General features: G+C 51.3%; 1 protein-coding gene across 3 annotated transcripts in view; it reads left to right on the forward strand.

Moving 5' to 3' along the window:
* TMEM229B (transmembrane protein 229B) overlaps positions 1–20,047 on the forward strand; it is a 42,097-nt gene that overhangs the window by 14,855 nt on the left and 7,195 nt on the right. For all 3 annotated transcript variants that reach the window (XM_080673811.1, XM_080673812.1, XM_080673813.1), the window contains exon 2: positions 11,380–11,561. The gene's annotated coding sequence lies outside the window, so the exon portion shown is untranslated. The remainder of the gene's footprint in view (positions 1–11,379; positions 11,562–20,047) is intronic.

The raw sequence follows: 20,047 nt of genomic DNA on the forward strand, positions 1-20,047 counted from the left end.
GATTTTGTGTTTCCACTGTGTTAAAAACAGCCAGCCCCATTGTGGTACTTCAGCTTTCATACTCTAGACTGCCTAACGTTGCATAGTCTGCACATGAAAGATGCATATAAGCATTTCTGAATTAATAAGTAAATTATTCCCTTTAGCCCGCTGTGAGGCTGCTTAAAGAGACTCTGGCTGTTTGTGAGCTAAAGTGACCACACCCAGCTGTGACAGACAGTGAACTGGGGGAGGGAGGCGTGCCTGTGTGTGGATTTTGGGGGGGATTACTTTGGGGTTACACTGGTGATGGTGATGGTGGTGTGGGAACCAGGGCATCCAACCTAAAAAGCCTGCTTGAGATCTCAGAAGGGAGGAACGTGGCCTAAACACCTAGACTCAGGCAGTGTGCATAGTATTAGCCACAAAATGGTGTGTGTGTGTGTGTGAGAGAGAGAGAGAGAGAGAGAGAGAGAGAGAGAGAGAGAGAGAGAGAGAGAGACACCTTATAAAACCTAGAAAGCTTAATAAGTAGAACTTGCCTCATTAGGATGGGCTTGTAGACAAAAGAGGTGTTGAAACATTTCCAGAAAATATTAACTATATATAAGAATAGACCCAAAAGGTCACCCAATCCCAGTCCCAGTATTCATAGGGAGGCCTCCTAGAAGATTGCTGGTCTTGGGAGAGGAAGGAGCGGACTGATGAAGAAGTACGAGGAGGAGGCCAAATTGGAAGAGGAAATGTGTCCGTGAGGGACACTTGGGCAGCGCTGGATCTTCTGTGTCCAGTGCAGATATGTGATGACCAGTGTCCTCTCTGGATTCACCCTCATGTCTGCTCCCCCTCATCCCACCCCTGTCGAATGGAAGGGGCTCATTTGTTGTTATTCCCCCAAACTTTTTATTTGGGAATTGATTTCAAACGTACAGAAAAGTTGCCAGAATAGTACACTTATATATGCTTTATCCAGATTCACCCTTTTTAATATTTTGCCTCATTTGCTTTATCATTTATATTTTCTTTCTCTCTCTCTTTCTCTCTTTTGAACCATTTAAGAGTCAGTTGCCTACATCATAGCCCTTTAACTCTAAATAGTTTAGTGCGGCTTTCCTAAGGAGAGGATACTGTTTTATCTGACCTGCAGTACATGGAACATTGTATGAGACTTTCGTCTGCTGCTTGTATTTCGGTTTTGTCAGTGGACCCAGTCATGTCCTTTCCAGCATGCTTCCTCCCAGCACAGGATCCCGTCTAGGCGCCCAAACTGCATCCTGTTGTCATGTCTCGTCTCCTTTCATCTAGAAAGGTCCTCAGCCTTCCTTTGTCTTTCATGACATGGACGTTTTTGAAGAATGTAGCCTCCCCTCCCCCGCTTTCTTTTAAAAAAAGAATGTCCTTCTCTTTGGAGTTGTCTGATGTTGCCTCATCTGTAGACCGTGGGTTATGCATTCCCGGCTGGGATACACACGGTGATGTGCGTCCTTTCCAGAGTGTTACATCCAGAGGCACTGGATGCCCATCTGCCCTTTATGTGTGAAGTTTGATCACTCGGTCAAGGTGTTGTCCAGCTTCTGCACTGCGTATTTACTGCTTCCCCTCGTTACTAATAATCTGTGGGGAGATACCGTACGACCATGTAAATACCCTGCTCTTCATCAACATGTCACCGCTAGGCTTTCCTCCCACTCCGGGTTTGCAGGTATTTCTGGAGCCCACACGGGTGTGGGAGTGTCAAGCTGTCTGGGACCAGGTGGATCGTTGACGAGGGCCTCGCCCGTGTGCGATGGTGGGCACAGCCCTGTTGAATACTGGCATTTCGACAGTAGTTTTCCTCTTCCTACTCCCACCAGGAACAGAAGCTCATTCGTCATTCACTCAACTGACACATGAGGATGTCCTTGCGAAAGCGCCTCAGGTTTATTTGGGCACAGTGGGGTATAAAGAGAAGGCTAGTGTCCTCTCGGTGTCTTTAAGGAGCCAACCACTGAGTTGGGGAGACAAGGCTTGGACTCCCTGGAAGGTAAAGGGTGTAAAAGTCATCAGTACTGTGACCTCACAGGACAGCTCAACCAGAGGTCCCTGGAGAATTAGGTGCCTTTCGGAGTTTGGGGGAGGAGGGGTCGTGTGGGTTTGGCAGGATGCAGAGACCTTTCCTTAATGAGGCTAATCTTTGAGTGGGCATTGAAGAACCGGCAAGTATGGGCAAACGGGGAGGAGAGACAAGGGCATTCCAGGAGGGGAACCATGTGCACAGAGACCTGGAGATGGAGCATGGATGGTGCGAGTTAGGGACCAGCTTGGATAGGGCCAAGGCTGTTGGAGGGGTTAGAATCCATCCCCTTTTGCTTTGCAGAACAACTACTTTGCAACCAAATCTTACTGAGCACCTACCTTGGGCTTTTAAAAAAACTTTCCCGATTCTAAAGAAATATATGTTCAGTACCGGGAGTTTAGAAAGATAGAAATATGTAAAGAAAAATTTTAACGAAGTCCCTCTATTTTTGATCCAGCGATAACCAGTTAACCTGCGTAGTCCCTTCATTTCTAAGATCTTTAATTTTTTCCCCTGCAAATAGCTTTGTTTTGTTTCATGGATTCCGTAGCCCTTCTTGCCCCTCAGAGGCTATTAAAAATAAAATAATTTATTCTGTTGGCTTTGTTCATTTTGTTTTCTAGCTAGAACTTCTGTTCTTAAATTTGGTGCTTCTTTCGAGGTTTGGTTTTTGTCCCTAGCCCAGTGTCCAGGGCACAAGCCTGGGTGGTGAGGTGGTCAGCGGCCCACCACTAGTATGGGCCTCATTAGTATGGGCTTGAGGACAAAAGCCCGTTTATGTGGCTAGTGAGAGGCCATCCACTCAGGACTCCTCCTGGGCCTCTGATCTGCAGGTTCCGAAGCTGGAGCCCTCGAAGCTGCTCATCTGGCTGAGCATAGAGTCCCCAGCGACATGCCTGGGTTCACATCCCAGCCCTGACACTTACTAGCTCTGTGCCTTGGGAAAGCCGTGTGACGCAGGGTCTTATTTATAAAGTAGGGATAATAATATCCTCTATCTCAAAGGATTTTTTGTGAGGTTTAAATGAGATAATGTGTGCCAAAGTCCTTAGAGCAATGTCTGGCATATATATGTGCTATAGGAGTATCTATTATTCTGATTATTCTATCATGATTTTGTTTTGGGGGGTTGTGGTGTCTCCATGTTTATTCCCATCTACCTTCCATCTTCAGGGGATCCATATAATTCCTTCCTGTTTTCTAGGACAGTAATGGAATTATTCTTCCTAGAAAAGGCCTTTTCTGTCATTTTCTAGGGCCTTAGGGGAGGCAGGCATATGCCCCTGGCCTCCCGTCTAGAAACAGCCATGCGTTTCCTCCAAGTTCTTTTCCTCTGATTGTGTACAAGTGTTATTGTTTTCTGTAGTGCATACATCAGGGCACGTGTGCACCAGCTCGCCCTAGAGCCCAGCCCAGGCCGCCAGGCCGGGTCTCGCCTCTGGGCTGTTACCGGATGCTGACTCTGAACTGCAGGGGCCTTGCTGAGGCTGCCTTGAAGCTGTCCTAATGAATGTAATGGGTCCTGTTTCCTTTGTCAAAAGGAATGTTAATTATTTTCAGCAGTCTAATTACGTGGCTAATGAGAGACTGAGTGAGATAACATTCCCTTTAATTACTCTTGCCTAAGTGCTGTTTGGAGCCATATTTTGAGCATGTTGCGAGGCTCACTTCTTTAGAGGTAGATGGAACTGTCCGGTGAGAGGCGGAGTGAGGAGCCAGGCTTTCTGGCTAAGGCCCATGGTGCAAGGGCCTGGCTGCAGCCAGTGCCCAGCCCAGTGGGTGCTGCCGTTTCCTCTGTGCCATTCCTTAAAGGAACGCAGGGGTGGGGAACCGTTTTTCTGCCAAGGGCCACTTGGATATTTATAACATCGTTCGCAGGCCATACAAAATTATCAACTTAAAAATTAGCCTGCTGTATTTGGCCAGTTCATTAGCTCACCCCAAATGCCTTGGCAGGGCATTAGCGAAAGAGACAGTTGGATTGGGGTCAAGTGTAGAGCAAACAGCGTCCGTCACGGCTCCCCCAGAAAAACTCTCGTTCCTCAGTCCTTCATCCAGCACACTTGCCCTTTGGCTCCTCTTGGCCAGGCCCCCTCACCCATGGATACTGAGTCTCTACTGTATGTCACGTGTTATCCAGAGCTTGGGTGCGAAGTTGAACAGATTGCCTCCTGAGACAAATGTGTGATCATGCCCCTCCCCTCTTTGCCCAGGATAAATGCCACATGTCCGTGTTCTGACCCCCTACCGCTGTCCCAGGCTGATCTGTGCTAGGCCCTTCCTGTGGTTCTGATGGGATGTCTTCAGTACCTGGGCCTCCATGAGCAGACCCTTGGAAGGCGGCTCTCCCAAGCCCCTGGGTGGACTCGAGGAGGCTGGAAGGGGCAGCTCACATGAGACTAACTGTCTGCCATGAGAACCTATTGCCACCTGTAGGTGCCTGTTGCCACAGGTAAATTAAGTCTCTTAGTTTCCATTCACACGTCCCCATCTCATGAGTGGGGGTGAAAGTGCTGGCCCTCCCATTGACTTCTTTGAGCTTCTCTTGCCTCCTGAATAAAGTCAGAGTGAATGTCTGCCCCATAGCCTTGTGGAGGGGTGGAGGGGAGTGATGAGGTGACCTGTGTGTGGAAGGGACTAATGAGATGACCTGGCACATAGAAGATGCCCAATAAATGGTGTGGAGTTTTTAACACTCCAAGCAGCATCCCTAGACTGAGTTTTAGCCAGAAACCTAGTGGTTGGCCTCACTCACGGGTAGGCAGGACCCCCTCCTGGGCTCTTGGATATAAGTCACTCCTCAGACAGTGGACAGTGATTTCATGGAACAAGGGCTGACCCTCCCTCCATTGCACAGTGACAGCCTTGGTTCACGTGGCCTGAGCTTGAGGAAGAGCCAGGGCAGGGGTGTCTGTTCAAAAGGGGAGGATTTCCAAGAGCAAGGAAATGGAGCGCAGCTTTCGGTCTGTGTGCTGGGCAGCCTTCTGCTCAGCCGTGGTTAGCCCTAGAGCGGTGCAGTCCAGTAGAACTTTCTGTGGTGATGGGCACGCTCTACCTCTACACCGTCCAGTCTGGTAGACACCAGCCGCACGTGGCGGCTGAGCACTTGAATGAGGCTAGTGCAGCTGAGGAACGGAATTCTTTATATTACCCACTTTCAGTTAATTAAAATTTAAATATCCAGTTGTAGGCAGTGACTATCACATGGAACAGTGCAGTTCTGGAGTTTGTAGAGAAATAATATATTTGTGCACTACCTGTTCTTGGCTTGTGCCTTAGCTCCAGGCTGCTAGTTTTCATCTGTCCTGTTTACAGAAGATAGTCAGGGTGTGCTGGGTTGCTAGCAAGAGTCAGGTGAGTTATCCTCTCTACCAGTCAAGAGGACATGACAAAGTCGGGGTAGTAGCCAAAGCTATGGCCACCAAAGCTATGGCGACCTTGCTGAGGTGGATCCGCCTGGCCAGGCGTCTGGCCTGTCTTCTCGTCCTGCACCTTACCGTCTGGTTTCTGCAGCAGCAGAGGTAGGCAGGTGGTGCTAGATACGTGATCCTCATGCCAACTAGGTGTGTTTCAGAAGGGGGCAAATCACTTGTGTTGGTCCAGATTTTCTTGATTCCAAGTGACAGAAAGCCCAACAAACTAGCTGGAGTAAAAAGGAACATTCGCTTTCTTATTAAAGTGAAACACCCAGGCCAGCGAGGGCCTGGTAAAGTTACTTAAATTCTTTTGTTCAGAAGCAGATGGAAATTACAGGCCATCAGTCATATGATCTCACGTTCCTTTCGTTTGTTCATAACCACGGTGCATCGCTGTCTAGGGCCCACCGTTTCCAGCCCCTGCCTGCCGGGGGAATCTTCGTGGACTGGCCATGTTCACTTGGCAGCTGGGGGTCTTGCCCTGGCCCTGCTGGCATTGCAGGGACCACGAGAAGACTTTTGCGATAAGGGGTAGGACATGTCTGTCTGCTTAATTACTCCTACTCTAGCTACTCTGGCCTTGCTGTTTCTCTACTTTTTTAGCTTGCTCCTGTCTTGGTCTTTTCGCTGACTGTTCCCTCTGCCTGGAATGCTTTTCCCAAAGCTCTTTTCATCTTTCTGACCTATGCCCAAATGCTACCTCCTTACCGAAGTCTAAGACTCACTTTCTAACATCCAGTTTCTTTCTGTTGCCTATCAGGCCTCTCCCCTTTGTGCCCCGACATCAGAAATTACAGTATGGCTCTAGCCGGTTCAGTGGACAGAGTGCTGTCCTGTGGACCAAAGGGTCCCAGGTTTGATTCCGGTCAAGGGCATGTACCTTGGTTGCAGGCTCCTCCCCCAGCCTGGGCCCTGGTCAGGGCACGTGCAGGAGGCAACCAATGGATGTGTTTCTATCACATCAATATTTCTCTCTCTTTCCCTCTCTCTTCCACTCTCTCTAAAAATCAATGGAAAGATACCCTCAAGTGAGGGTTAAAAAAAAAAAAAAAAAGAAATTACAATAAGCATGGGCTGTGTACCTACTGTCTGTCTCCCCGCCAGCCTGCACCCCAGCGGGCAGGAACATTGTCCTGTTCACACCAGGTGCAGGGCCTGGCCTTCATGGGGTCTCAATAAATATTTGTTGACTACTGGAATACAATACCTCGAGTAAATAACCAGCCTCCACAGGACTTCTGGGACCAGGTCTCCTGGGGGTTAGGAGGTCTCTGGGGTGACCTGGCTGTAGAAAGCTGTGGAAAGTAGAGCACTGGTGTCATGCTGTTGAGGCGGTCCTGGCATGTCCTCTGAAAGACCCACTGGGCTGCTTTCTGCCTCCACTGGTGAGGCGATTGAGGGAGTGGGTCCCCATTGCCCCGAAGGCATGGTGTGGTGGGGTAACCTGTGGACATCTTAAGGACATGGCAATAACAGGGAGTGTCCAGATAAATAAATGTGTGGTCACTTTGTCAGCGAGTCTGTGAGAGCATGGCCTGCAGGAGGAGGCTTGCTGGTCTCATGTGACAAGGATTTCCAGGGCCCTTCAGCTGCCACCTGATGGGAGCTGCATAGGGGATTATTGATGAAGGGGAGGGAGGCAGCTCTTTACAGTAACACATGCCTCGCCCTGGGACGGCGGCCAGGCAGCTAATTAGAGAGCCCAGCAGCTGTCCAGCCTTTCAGGCAGCAAGCAGCAGTTACCAGTGCCAGGAGTCAGGAAGTGGGCGGGCGGGGGGGGGGGGGGGGCGGACAGGAGAGGGGTATGGGGCCAGACCACCCTCTGAGGTATAGGGACTGGGCTGTCAGGGTTCATGCAGAGGGAACATGGGAGGGGCATGCAGTTAGAGTGAACTGGAGGGGAGGCGGGAGGAAGAGAGGACAGGTGGCCTCCAGGTGAGACAGAAGATGGGGTGGCAAGATGTCCGGCCAACAGGGAAACCCAGATTCCGAGCCCTGAGGGAGCGGGCCCAGAGTAGAAGCAAGGTCAGGTGGAGTCCACCCCCTGTCTTCACCCACCTTGCCTGTGCCAGTCAGGTGCCCGGGGCCTGGGTCTCCTCGCTCCAGGGCATTTGGAGCTCCAGTTATATTTGTAGCTGTGTGTGGTCACTCCTTGGTTGGGGACGTTGCCAAATCCGCTTGTGTTCAGGGCTGGTCTTACTACAGGACAAGTACAAGCACTCGTTCTGTGTCACATGGGAAGAACTGGGAGGGCTCGGAGTAACCCGAGGGCTCCACAGTGGGCCTTTGGGACAGCTTCTCTTCCTTTGTGGGAACCTGGGGTGAAGTAGATTTGGGGAGAGTTAAGGAAGAGGAGAGCGGGAGAGAGTGCTTCCTGGCTCCAGTCTCAGGTTCTGGGCCATTTAGGTGTGGGCGGTGAGTTGGGGTAGATTTGTTGTTGGTTTTTTGTTTGTTTGCTTGCTTTTGCTTGTTTAATCCTCACCTGAGGATATTTTTCATTGATTTTTTAGAGACAGTGGATGAGAGGGTGTGAGAGAGACACATCGATTGGTTGCCTCCTGCATTTGCCCCAACCGGGCCCTGGGGATCAAGCCTGCAACCGAGGTACATGCCCTTGACCAGAAATCAAACCCTCGACCCTTCGGTCAGAGGGCCGACACTCTAACCACGGAGCCAAACCGGCCAGGGCTAGATTTGGTTTTTAGGTTCCGGTCAGAGAGGCAGAGATTCAATCCTGCAAACCCAGCTTACCCTTCATAGTTATAGGGGAGGAGCGAGAATGATGCAGAAGGAATTTCCTGCCAGCAGCCGCTGGGTAAACCTCTTTGGGAAATGAATTCCACTTGCGTGAAAACTATTTGTGCCTTTTGAAAGGGCCAGCACATTGTAGAAATAACAGAATAGGCATTGTCATTCTCTGGCCTGACCCTGAGCTTGGAGCCTGCAGTGTCCCGGGGGATGCCTGGGACGCCTCAATCCTGCCCCAGACTTTCTCATGTGACATGTCTTCTGGATAGTCTAGACCCAAGGCACCCACCTCGTCTATCCACACCGCTCAGTCCAGGTGATGGCTCTTGGAGGTGGGAGAGGGGAGCATGAGCATCCTTCTTTCATCCCTCATCTCCAAAGTCCTTCCATGATGAGAGCCTGAAAATGAGAGACGATCCCCAGCCACCATATGTTTGGTTAATAACACTGGACGGTGCAATCCCCCAAGAATTTAGCTGGGCCCTTCTCTTCCTTGTTTGTCTAGCGATCAAACAGAAATTTCATGGTCTTGGAATTCATTATGTGTGTGTGTGGGGGGGGGGGGGAACAGACACACAGTAATTTTAAAGATGGAACAATGTTTCTTTTTAAAAATTTATTTTTTAATTTAAATATTTATTGTTGAAATATTGCATATGCTCCCCCTTTCCCCCCATTGACCCCTTCTGGTCTGCCCCCGTCTCCTGCCCCAGGCCTTCACCACCCTATTGTCTGTGTCCATGGGTTATGCATATATGCATACAAATCCTTGGGTTGATCTCTTCCCACTCACCCCTGCCTTCCCTCTGAGATTCAACAGTCTGGAAAATTACGTTTCAATAGAAGGATGTTCAAGGGCCCGTGGGGACATTGGTGATGGGGGACTGTGGGAAGATGGCATCATCATCAAAGGGTTGAGGTGGAAGCAGGGTCTTGGAGGAGGAGTGGGTGCGGTGGGCTGCGGAGGAGGGCAGGTAGAGAGGCTTGAAACCGTGTGGGGGTCTCTGCTCTTCAGGCTCCTAGCAGCGCCTGGCCTGTCGAGGGAAAAACTGTGTGGACAAACTCGGCTGTCTGTTTACAAATACGAAGCTTACAGAATGGACTAAGTAGGTGACACTTAATGAAGTGCAGACATGTGCCTTAAGAGTGAGACTGGATCGAAAGCATTTTGATGGCATGCTATGTGGGGAGAGGGGTGTCTCTAGAGCCTGAGGACCAGGGTTTGAAGCAAATGTGTGGATGTGGCCCAATTTCTTAATACCCCGAGACTCAGTGTTTTCATCTCCAAAATGGGAGTGAGGGGTGATCATTCCTGCCCTCCCTGCAGGAGTCTCGGCAAAATCATGAGAGATGATATACTCCAAAAAGCCCAAGTTCTACGCACATGTTAGTCGTTTTCAGGGTTCCTCACACATGCATGTACTCTCAAAACTGGTTCAGGCCGTGCAGTCCATAGAGGAGCCTAATGCTCTGTGCACCCTGGGACCTACTCTAAGGGGGCAGGAAGTGTTGGAGGGGGCTGGGATCTCCCCCCCCCCCCGCCCCCACTGTACCATCACCTCCTCATCCAGCCCCACCAGCTCCCTGGGGAAGACTAGGAAGCAGGAAGTGTCCAGCAGGAGGGAGCCTGCTCTGACTGCCGTCTGCCAGGGTGGTACCTCGGCCAGCAGTGGGCTGGGCTCCCAGGGCTGACTGCGCGACCAGCAGGCTCTGCTGCCAGGATGTGGGCTTTGGTTTCTGTTTCTGTCTTGGTTTTGACTTGTGCGGTGGATGTGGGCTGCTTAGGGGCCAGGGAAGGGGAAGTGCCCGTACCCAGGGGTGGCATTGAACTCCCCAGGCACAGGGTCATGGTGGTGCTGGGGTGGCCAGCATGCCCCATTCAAGCCCTTCCTCGAGGGGATAGGTATGTGCCTTGGTGACCTCTTGCCCCCCATCAGGCAGGCAGGGAGATGGAGGCGGGGTGCGGGGTGGGGGAGGCTAATGGGTGGGGCAGGGTTGGAGGCTCCTGTGTGTGGAGGAGCTGGGAGGGCCAGAGGCAGGGCACAGGAGCCCAGCCCCCAGCACAGCCTCTGCCCTTCATTTCTCAGTACAGGGGAGAGACCCGGGGGTGCACACCGTCTCCACCCACCAGCACATGTGCACACAATGAACTTCAGGTCCCCAACCCCTGCTCTGTCGCTTCTTGGCTCCCCCACTGCCTTGCAAGTTGTCAGAGACCCCTTTGCTCATAGGGCCCGGGGTGGGGCAGGGAGGAAGGTGACTGTAGGTGTCAGCAGGGGGTAGCCCCTCTGTGGCCCACCCTGTTTGGCCATCCAGGCGGGATGGTGCTAGCTGCCCTCCACGCTCCCCCTCCCCAGTCATGTGCTCTTCTCCGCTTCCGAGTGTCCAGTGCATCCTTCCATTGGCCGTGCTGCACCTGTCCTTGGACTTGTGCAGATGGTGCTGTGTTTAAGGGGTTTTCAGGGAAGCTTCAGCACCTTCATATTAAAAAAAACAAACCTGGGAATCTCTATCAAATGGTCAAGTCCTAGGGATGTATTGGAAATACGTACGTGGCCAGGGACGTTGTCAAGTTAGATTTATAGCAGCTGTAGTCAGTTACAGATGTTCGTAGGAAGGCCTCCACAACAATAATGACAAAATAATGGAATGAAATAAGTGTCAGGGTGGTGGGATTGTGGGTAGAGGGGTTAGCACCTTTTTTGATGGTGTGCTTATTGTCCTAACTCCCTAAATGCTAAAACTAGCATCTGACATTGCCTACCCACCATGGGGCTCTTGACCACCCTTGGGAACAGATGTACCCACTACAGGGTGAAGGTGAGAGTGCCAGCTGACGCTAAGTAAGAATGGAGCTGGATTGTAAAATTATATCCGCTCTCTGATTTATGAGTGAGCACACATTCCCTCGTGGTAAAAGGAGTCCTAAGTTCTGGCCCCCCTGGGGATGTGACTTGAGATGGATCCAAGGCTCTCGTTGCTGGATTAACCAGACCTGAGCAGACAGGACGGCCTGGAGGAGGTGGCCGGTTCCAGGAGAGGGGTCCGGCAGTGTGGGCAGGACGAGTGTCTAGTGCTGAGCCTGGAGCTGGGCCTTGTCGTGTTTGCCTTGAGGCTGGCCCCGGTGGCTCGGAGCTGGGGACAGTTTAAGCTAACAAACACCTTCTCTTTTATTCCCAGGGACACATGGAAGCCACCTGCCCACGAGCCGAGGGTCGGCTAAGCCCTGGGACTAATGCTTGACCACGCTGCTGAGAGTGGCACGGTCGCCCAACCAGGCACCAGGACAAAGGTGAACCCAGGACACTCCTGGACAGCGATCCTGATGTCTGTTCTGAGCTGCGCACTGAAGGGTGTGATAAGTGAGTGTTACAGGCTCCCCGGGGAAGCCAGCCCTCGTGGCCTTGGCAACGTGGAACCAGGTCTGGAAGTCCTGGCCTGAGCCTACTTTCTGTCCCAGGGCCTGCCAGGGCCCCCGTAACCCCTGTCTGGGGCCCCCGTAACCCCTGTCCAGGGCCACCTTCTGGAATTGTGCATTAAGAAGTAGTCCCAGAGGAGAATAGGGCGAGAATGGGCAGGCAGGGTCCAGCAGTGTCAGGCCATGTCCCTTGCTGGAGTCATGGCCTCTAAAAACAAGGCCAGACTCAGAGGCGACGTGAGTGGCATGAGACACCCAGCACCCAGGAGACGTATCTTCCCAAACCCTCCTTGTCTGTAGGCTCACGGCTGCTTTGAGCCTTGGGCTCCCCTTCTGTCAATAGGAACTATGCCTCCGCTGGGACTGGGACTCTGCCCAGATGCAATGGTCAGTTTCTGTGACTCAGGTAGAGCCTCCAGGGCACTGGGGGGTGAGGGATTTGTGGCACCTGAGCTGCCATAAAACTGACCCTCGGGGCGCCTGCTGCTTTTGTTTCATTACTTGCGTCTCCTCTTCAGTCCAGATAAGCTTCATGTAGGGCAAGAGGCCCCCAACTGCGGAGCATCGCCCGTGCTCACATGGCCTTTCTTTCCAGCCGAGGCCTTTGGCTTTTCCTGGATGATGCTTTTAAACATGACAATTGTCAGCATTTCCAAGCCCCAGAGGCCTGAAGGCTGTTCTGTCTGTGGGACCAGGGACCAGCAGGCAGAGAGCCCCCCTGGAAGGCAGGGCAGGGGGAGGGGGTGCTTTTGCACTCCTGACTGGACAAGCGTTCAGGAGCAGCTGGGCTGGTCCATGGGAGCTGGAGCCTTAGGTTCCACGGAGGAGCTTGCAGGGAGGGAAAAGAGTAGCCAGGTATTTCTCAGCTTTAGGTGGAGCTTGACTCTACTGGCAGCTGAGAGTATAAAGCTCAGGGCTAGAATCTGTGTTGACTGAGTCTGGGCTTGCAAAATCCGTTTGTGCTAGGAGGGTCTTTCAGGAAGCGTGCTCTTGGGTTGCTTTGTGGCCGGCGTGTTGTGAGTGTGCCTGGACCGTGGGAGTGGCGTGGGGGTGGAGAGAAGCCCATGGAGGCCACTGTGGGAATGCGGTGACTCAGTCAGGAGACCTCTTACCCACATAACACAGACGTCCCCAGAGCAATCTACATCACCAGCCTTCAAACCATGGTACCCTCTGTCCCGTGAGCCCACTTCTGGAATTATCCACTATCAAATAGTCCCAGAGAAGAAAAGGGCTACAGGCATAAAACAGGATGTTTCTTGTGGTGTCGGTGTCACAGTGCAAATGGGAAACAGTTGTTCTCCCTTTGTTGAACATCTGTGTTAAGCAAATTACAGTTTTCTACTTGTGGAATATTACACAGCCATTATAATAATGAGCACATAGGCAATCACCAATGTGGAAAAACAATTATGATATAATAAGTGCTAATATCAGGTTACAGAACAAGCACATCAGGGTAACTTGTAAAATAACTTGTGAGAAAAGATTGCAAAGAGGAAATGATAATGGCTGCTAGTTTGGTGGAATTATGAATGCCTTTTCTTTCTAAGATGCCTGGATTTTCTCTCAAAACAAAATTTAATCTGGATGAATACACAACACACCATTAGTGGTGACTTTCTTTACGATGTGGGGTGATGGGGGACTTTGCTTTCTAAGTCATTCCTTTCTGTAATGTTTAAATTTTAGCTGTGAGCATGGTACATTTGTAATCAGAAAAAATAATAAAGATATTTGGAAGTGATAGAATTGAAATTTTAAAAAACAGGAGGAAGAGGAGCATCGAAAGGTGAAGCTGGCTAGCTCTTTATATCTGCTCTCATCAGTGTTTAAGGAGCTGTGCCTGCTTGGGCCCAGTCATTCACTCACTCATTCATCCCATAGGCAGTAGTGGGTCTTGTTGCCAGGCACTGTCCTAGGCACCGGACAGAGCCCCTATCCTGATGGAGCTTTTTCTCTAATGGGGCGGGGGGTATGACAATGAACAAGTAGCAAAATATCAGAATGTGAGAGTGCTGTGAAGAAAACAAAATGGGGTGATGTGAGTGATAGGGAGGCTATTTGGGATCGGAGATCAGAGGTCTGAGGGATGACTGTGGAACTGAGACCTAAATGACAGCAGGGAGGCAGCCACGTGAGGTCTGGGAGAGCCTTGCCGGCACTGCACAGGATGCCCAGCCTGCAGGCCCACCGCGAGCACCCTTTGTTGCTTGAGCCCTGTAGAACCTCTGTGTCGGGGCTGACTGTCCCTCAAGCCCACTTCCCCCCTGCGCCTGCCCGCTGGGGTTTGCTTAGCATCTGAGACTCTCCCCTGCTTGCTGGCCTGTGTGGAGCGCTGCCCCTGACACTCTGGCTGCTGTTGGTCCAGGCACAGGGCTTCTCTGGCCAGCCTGCGTGTTGGCCAGTGCTCCTGGCGGGCAGGGCTGGGCCATCTGAGATTCCCAGCCGTATTGGGGCAGCTGGCAGTTAGGGAGGCTGCAGGTAATGTGTGTCCTGGTAGGGCATCTTTGAATGGCACATGCCTTGAGGCCCTGAGAGGTGGCTGCACTGGTCCTGAGAGGGTCAGCTTGGGACCCTGGGGGACCCTTGTGCAGATCCTGCCAGACCTTGGCCTCAGAACAGGACATGGTCTCCCACACAGTCTGAAAGCCTTTGATAGCTCTGATACCGTTCTGAGCTTCACTGATGATCTACCTTAAATCTCATATCCTTCTTGTTTCCTGGTGTCTCTCCGTATACCGTCCAGCCTTCCGGAAGCAGAAACTTGGAAAATGGTAGTGCCCTCAGAGGAGCCTGTAGTCAGCTTCGAGCAGTGCAGTATCCTGGGGGGACTGAAGGCTCTGGAGCTGGGCTTGAATCCCACCTTTGCCTTGTATAGCTGTAAGAACTTAGGCTAATTATTTAGTCTTTCTCTGCCTCAATTTCCCCATCTGTAAAATGGGCTTGAAGAGTATCTGAGTTAATACATGGAAAGTGCTGAGAAGAATGCCTGGTTATTAATATTACTAGAGGCCTGATGCATGAAATTCGTGCACGGGTAGGGTCCCTAGGCCTGGCTGGCGATCAGGGCTGATTGGGGCCTTCCAGGTGCTGGCTGGGGCCTTCCTTCCAGCTGCCGGCCAGGGCCTCCCTTCCCCGGCTGCCACTGCTGGCTGCCAGCTGGGGCCTTCCTTTATTCCGCGCCAGCCCCTGGTGCTCAGTGCACGTCATAGCAAGCGATAGAACTCCCAGTCGAACTCCCACGGGGACACTTTGCATATATATTAGCCTTTTATATAGAAGATTGTGACTGAGAGGTGGAGGGAGGACCATCCCAGGGGACTTTCCTAGGGGATGCCCACAGCAAGAGAGGGTGGAACTCTGGCATCTGGGCCAGCCAGTGACTACAGGTGTTTTCCCCCACTTGCTTCCCTTCTGGTCCGGAAGCAAGCTCATGCTGTCCCCTCCCCGCCAACTTGATAACCACAGGGGAAGCTCAAGGTGGTTTCAGACCTTGCATCTTGCACCCAGACGCCCAGACGCAAGGGCAGCTCATGGATTCCACTCACCTGCAGTACAGGGTCTGTCAGGGGCCTGGGCTCATGGTCACTCAAGCCCCATCCCCACTGCCTTGCTCTCAGGATTGTGCCCCCCCGCATCTCCCCAGAGCATAAAACTAGTGGTTTGTGTACCTGGGGATGGGGAGTGAAATTTGGGAAGTAAATGGGGTGAAAGAGGAAGGCTTACTTGGCCTGGCTACATGGAGGGGAAGCCCGATTTTCTAGCAAGGTGCTCCTCTGGACAAAAACTCCCAGAGTTACTGTGTGTGGCACCTCAGCTTCCTGGAACAGGATGGGAGTTTTTGGCAAAACCAAGGACAGTCATCTCATCTGGTTTTGCTTCTAGGCTGCCTTGGGCTTTTATGCATTCTCTTCGCTCCTCTCAACTGCCAGCTCTGCTCTCTGGCGCCCTGAGGAATAGCTCGGCAGGCCCTGAGCGCAGCAGGGGAGACACTCCTCGGGAGCAGGGATCGAGGCAGCCCTCTCCCCTCCCGTCACCCGTCCTTGGAGGAGCAGCGTGCTGCCGGGAAAGTCCTTGAGTCCTGGCTCTTTGCTGGAACTCAGTGTTCCCAGGCCCATGGACCAACAGGTTTGAGGAGTTTCATCAACACTTGTACTTACTTGAGTGCTGTTCCCCCAAATCCCTCTTGTGAGACTGCCCAAACTTTTTTCCTGCCTTCAGTCTTGCCCACACTCTCCCCTTTATTCCACCCTACATGTTCTTGCTCGGGCTGTTCCATTTTTGTGTCTGGTTCTCAGGATGGTGTGTTTGTCACCAGGAGACAGCGGCCAACATCCAGTGTGCTCAGTGCGCTGCGGGCTCTTCCAGATCCATTTCTTCCCAGGGCTCCGATCCCAGGGCCGAGCACGGAGGTACGGGAAGGGGCCAGGGCAAAGGGCTCAGGTGGGTGGAGGCCAGGCAGGGATAGGTATCTGGTGGACCTAGCAGAGGGTGGGTGAGCTCAGTGTAAGCACGGCACCTGTGGTGATCAGACATGGGTTTGGGGAGTGGAGTTCTGAAAATCCACCCGAGCCACTGCCTGCCTCTAACCTTAGTGTCTGTCCCACCACAGTGTCTGTCCCATCCCAGCTGACTACACTGTCTTACCTCGCGGTTCCCTGTCTTCACCCTCATCTCCTGATGAGGAGTCCTAGCTCCAGCCAGGACTTCCGGGTTCTCCCATTTATCTTGCGTGAACCAGGCGAGTTCTCTGGCACGACACCTCAGATGCGGTCTGGCCTTGCTTAGCTATGCTTCCCCTCCACCTACCCCCGTTCTTTCAGGCACAGAAGATTCCAGAAACAGAACCCAGGCCTCGGGCACCTCGTTCTCTCCCTCGTCCTCTCCTGTTCAGCAGCTTGCCCTCTCTCTCTCTGTGACAGCTCTCTCTTTATTCTTGCTTCTGCTCATAAGGCTTGGGAGTCCAGCTCTTCCAAGTGGCCTGCTCCGGGGGCCACTGGAGCCTCTGATTTGTTACCGACCGGGAGCCCCTTCTTGGCCGTCCCAAAAGATGAGACCAAGAGGCAAAGCAAGCAGGATTTAAAAATCAACATCAAGGTGGGAGCCGACTTGAGCAATGAACGTACTTGTGTGCTTGGCTGAGTAGGAAGCCCCTTCCCGGATCCTGTGGGATGGAGGAGCCTGGGGTTCAAGTGCAGGTCGGTGGACAGACCCGAGTTCAGAGGCGCGAGTGGGGTGGGAGACAGTGGTCTGTTGGGAGCTCAGGATAAAATGAGGGTGTGAGAAGCTGTGCCCCTTTCCTCCAGCCTGGCCTTCCGAGGGCTGGTCCTGGACACCCCTCCCCCCCTCAGCCACGCGGAGGCTCGTGACCCTCCTCACCTGAGCTGGTGCTCTTCCTGCGGCTGTTTGTGCGGTTATTGTTTTCACGGGGTTATTTGACTGCCAGGTTGGTGCTCTGGGTGGAGATAAAGGCCTGACCTGCTTGGCCGGATGACCCTGCCTCAGGGAGAAGGGGGCACGCGCAGTAGGAGAAGCTGACCAGCCAGCCTGGCTCTGTGCCAGAAACGGTAGGCACCCTTCCTTGAGTGTTGGCTGTATTCTTAGTAGTGTGTTTGCTCATTCATCCACACAGTAACCCTCAGGGATGGCTCCTCTTATTATCTTCACTTTACCTGTAGGGAAACTGAGGCACTGATCCTGCAGGTGGAGGGTGTCGGCCAGGCTGGTAGGATATAGAAGTCCTGTGCTTAACCACCACACCTGATTCAAACCTGGGAGTCACGGTTTGTTGTAGGGGATGGCTCAGGAGGGAAGAACCTGTGTTAATTTCACATGCGTTCAGGTTTCCTAGGTTCACTTGCCTGGCAAATTTATTGAGCATTTTCTCCATACAAAGCACAAAGATGAGTAATACATATTCATGGAACGATTTTTTAGATAAAATGTATTTTTATAGAAAGTATGCATTTTTGTTGGAAATATTTTTTAGTCTATACAGAAAACTACAAAGAAGGAAGCAAGGGTCACTTATATCACTCACCATCCAGAGGTGATTGTGGCGAAATTCTTTGTATATTTACACGTGTGTGTGTGCCTTTGCCAAATCAAAATTATATTAACTATTCACTTTTGAATCCAGCTTTTTCTCTTAACATTGTAGTAAACATTCATCAAGCGGCTACTAGTGCCGGCTCCGGGCGAGTTCTGCAAAGCTGAGTGTGAAGTGTCGTCACGGACGCCAGCTGTTGCAGAGGTGACAGCAGGGCAGTGGGCAGCTCTGGTGGTGGAGGCGCTTAGGGAAGTCTTCACGGAGGAGCTGGATCTTGAAGGGTTATGAATTCACAGGCTGTGGTGGGGATGGGGGTAGAGGTAGCAGTTGGGAAGGACATGCCAGGTAGCAAAACACAGCAATGTAAAGACCTAAGACAGAATCTGAGGCAAAGGGGGGTCACTCACGACTTTGCCAGCCATCCCAGGGGTTTGGGCCTTATGTGAAAGACCCAGTAATGGTTAAATGGGGATAAACATTGGATTTGCATTTTGGAAAGATTGCTGTTTGTACACACTCTTTCATCGTGTGATGAGTGAATTGGAAAGGAGGCGAGGAGATGATTGGAGTCATCCAGGTGAGAGATGACAAAGGCTTGAACCAGAGCAGCAGCAATGAGAAAGAGGAATGAAGAGAGGAAGATGGGTTTCAGAGACATTTAAGAGGTAGAAAGGACAGGTGTTTATAGCTGACTTGGTGCTTTGCCATGTGACTTGTGTCGGCCAACAAGACGTTAGTGGGCGTGACTTAACCAGTCTTTTTTTTTTTTTTTTTTTAATTAGTATCTTTTTTTCAATAGACTATTTTTTTTTAAATGATCAGAGAGGAAGGGAGAGGAGAGAGAGAGATAGAGTCATCAATGATAAGAGAGAATCACTGATCGGCTGCCTCCTGCACACCCCCTACTGGGGATTGAGCCTGCAACCTGGCCATGTGCCCTGACCACGAATCTACCGGGTTGTGGGCTCAATCGATTCTATCTTGGATCTTTATATTCCTGGTTCATGGGTTGACGCTCAACCACTGAGCCGCATGGGCTGGGCTTACCCAAAGTCTTGAAAAGCGCTGGTGCCATTGGGCTTGTTGCTCTTGTGCCTTTGCCCTTGTCCTGAGAAGAACATGCTGGGGGACTCCCCTGGGCCCAGGAGGAGGATGAGAGACAAGTGGAAGAGAGTCACCCCAGCCAAACAGGACAGAGCCTCCAGAGGACTCGCAGTCTTAGGATGGAAGTCTTGAGTCCCAAAATCTGCCAACCCATGGACACGTGAGCTGTAGATTTAAATGAGAGTAGATGTAAGCCACTGAGTTTTGGGATGATTTGTAGTGTGATGGTTGCTAACTGACAAGAAATGTCTTGGTTCTTGTGTGGAATGCTTACTGTGTGCCAGGCACTTACTGTGTGCCACGGGAGATACAGTGCTGAACCAGACCGACAGGTCCTTATTCGCAGGGAGCTCATGTGAGAGTGGGGATGTGGCAAAGGAAGCTAGAATGAGGCCAGGACTTCTGGCTGCTAACTGGGTGCATGGTGGTACCAGTCATCAGGATGGGTCGTAGGAGGATAACAGGTTTTGAGGAAAAGATAATGAGTTTGATGTAGAAAAGGAATTGAAGGTGCCTATGGGACATTTAAGTGGACGTGTCCAGGAACGAGTGGGATATATAGGTGCAGAAAACAGGAAAGATGTCTGGCTGGGGACTGCAAATTATCAACATGATAAAACAAAATATCAGCTCGGCCAGTGTGGGTCAGTGGTTGAGCACTGACCCATGATCCAAAAGAGCCCCCATTCGATTGCTGCTCAGGGCACATACCTGGGTTATGGGTTCAATCCCCAGTAGGGGGCGTGCAGGAGGCAGCCAATCGGTGATGTTTCTATCTCTCTACCCGTCTCCCTTCCTCTCTCTCTAAAATAAATAAAAACATATTAAAAACAAACTGAAAATTAGATGTACCAAAGAGAGACAGGATTAAGTGTTGTGGATATTCAGAGGAAAAAGAGAGGACTTGTGTCTGGGAGGATGAAAAAGATTTTGTTCTAAAGGTAACCTGTAAGCTGGGTCTGTGCTTGTGCAGGTGAGAGGAGAAAGGCACACCAAACACAATGGACAGGATTTGCAGAGGCATGGAGGTAAAACAGAGAGAGCTGGACTGTAAGAATGAGGCTGAAGAAGTAGATTAGAGGAGATCATGGAGAGCCTTGAATGCCAGGCCAAGGATGGTGTAGGGCAAGCATGTCAAACTCAAAGGCTAACACGAGCCAAATAAATAAGGTTTAAGTTTATGTGGGCCGCAAAAAAAAAAAATAGCTTCAATTTTCATCGAAACGTAGGTTTATTTCGATAGAGACATGCTGAATACTAAGGGCTGAAATAAA

The sequence above is a fragment of the Plecotus auritus genome (genome assembly GCF_963455305.1).
Source record: "Plecotus auritus genome assembly, chromosome: 1".
In the NCBI taxonomy this organism is placed as follows: Eukaryota; Metazoa; Chordata; class Mammalia; order Chiroptera; family Vespertilionidae; genus Plecotus; species Plecotus auritus.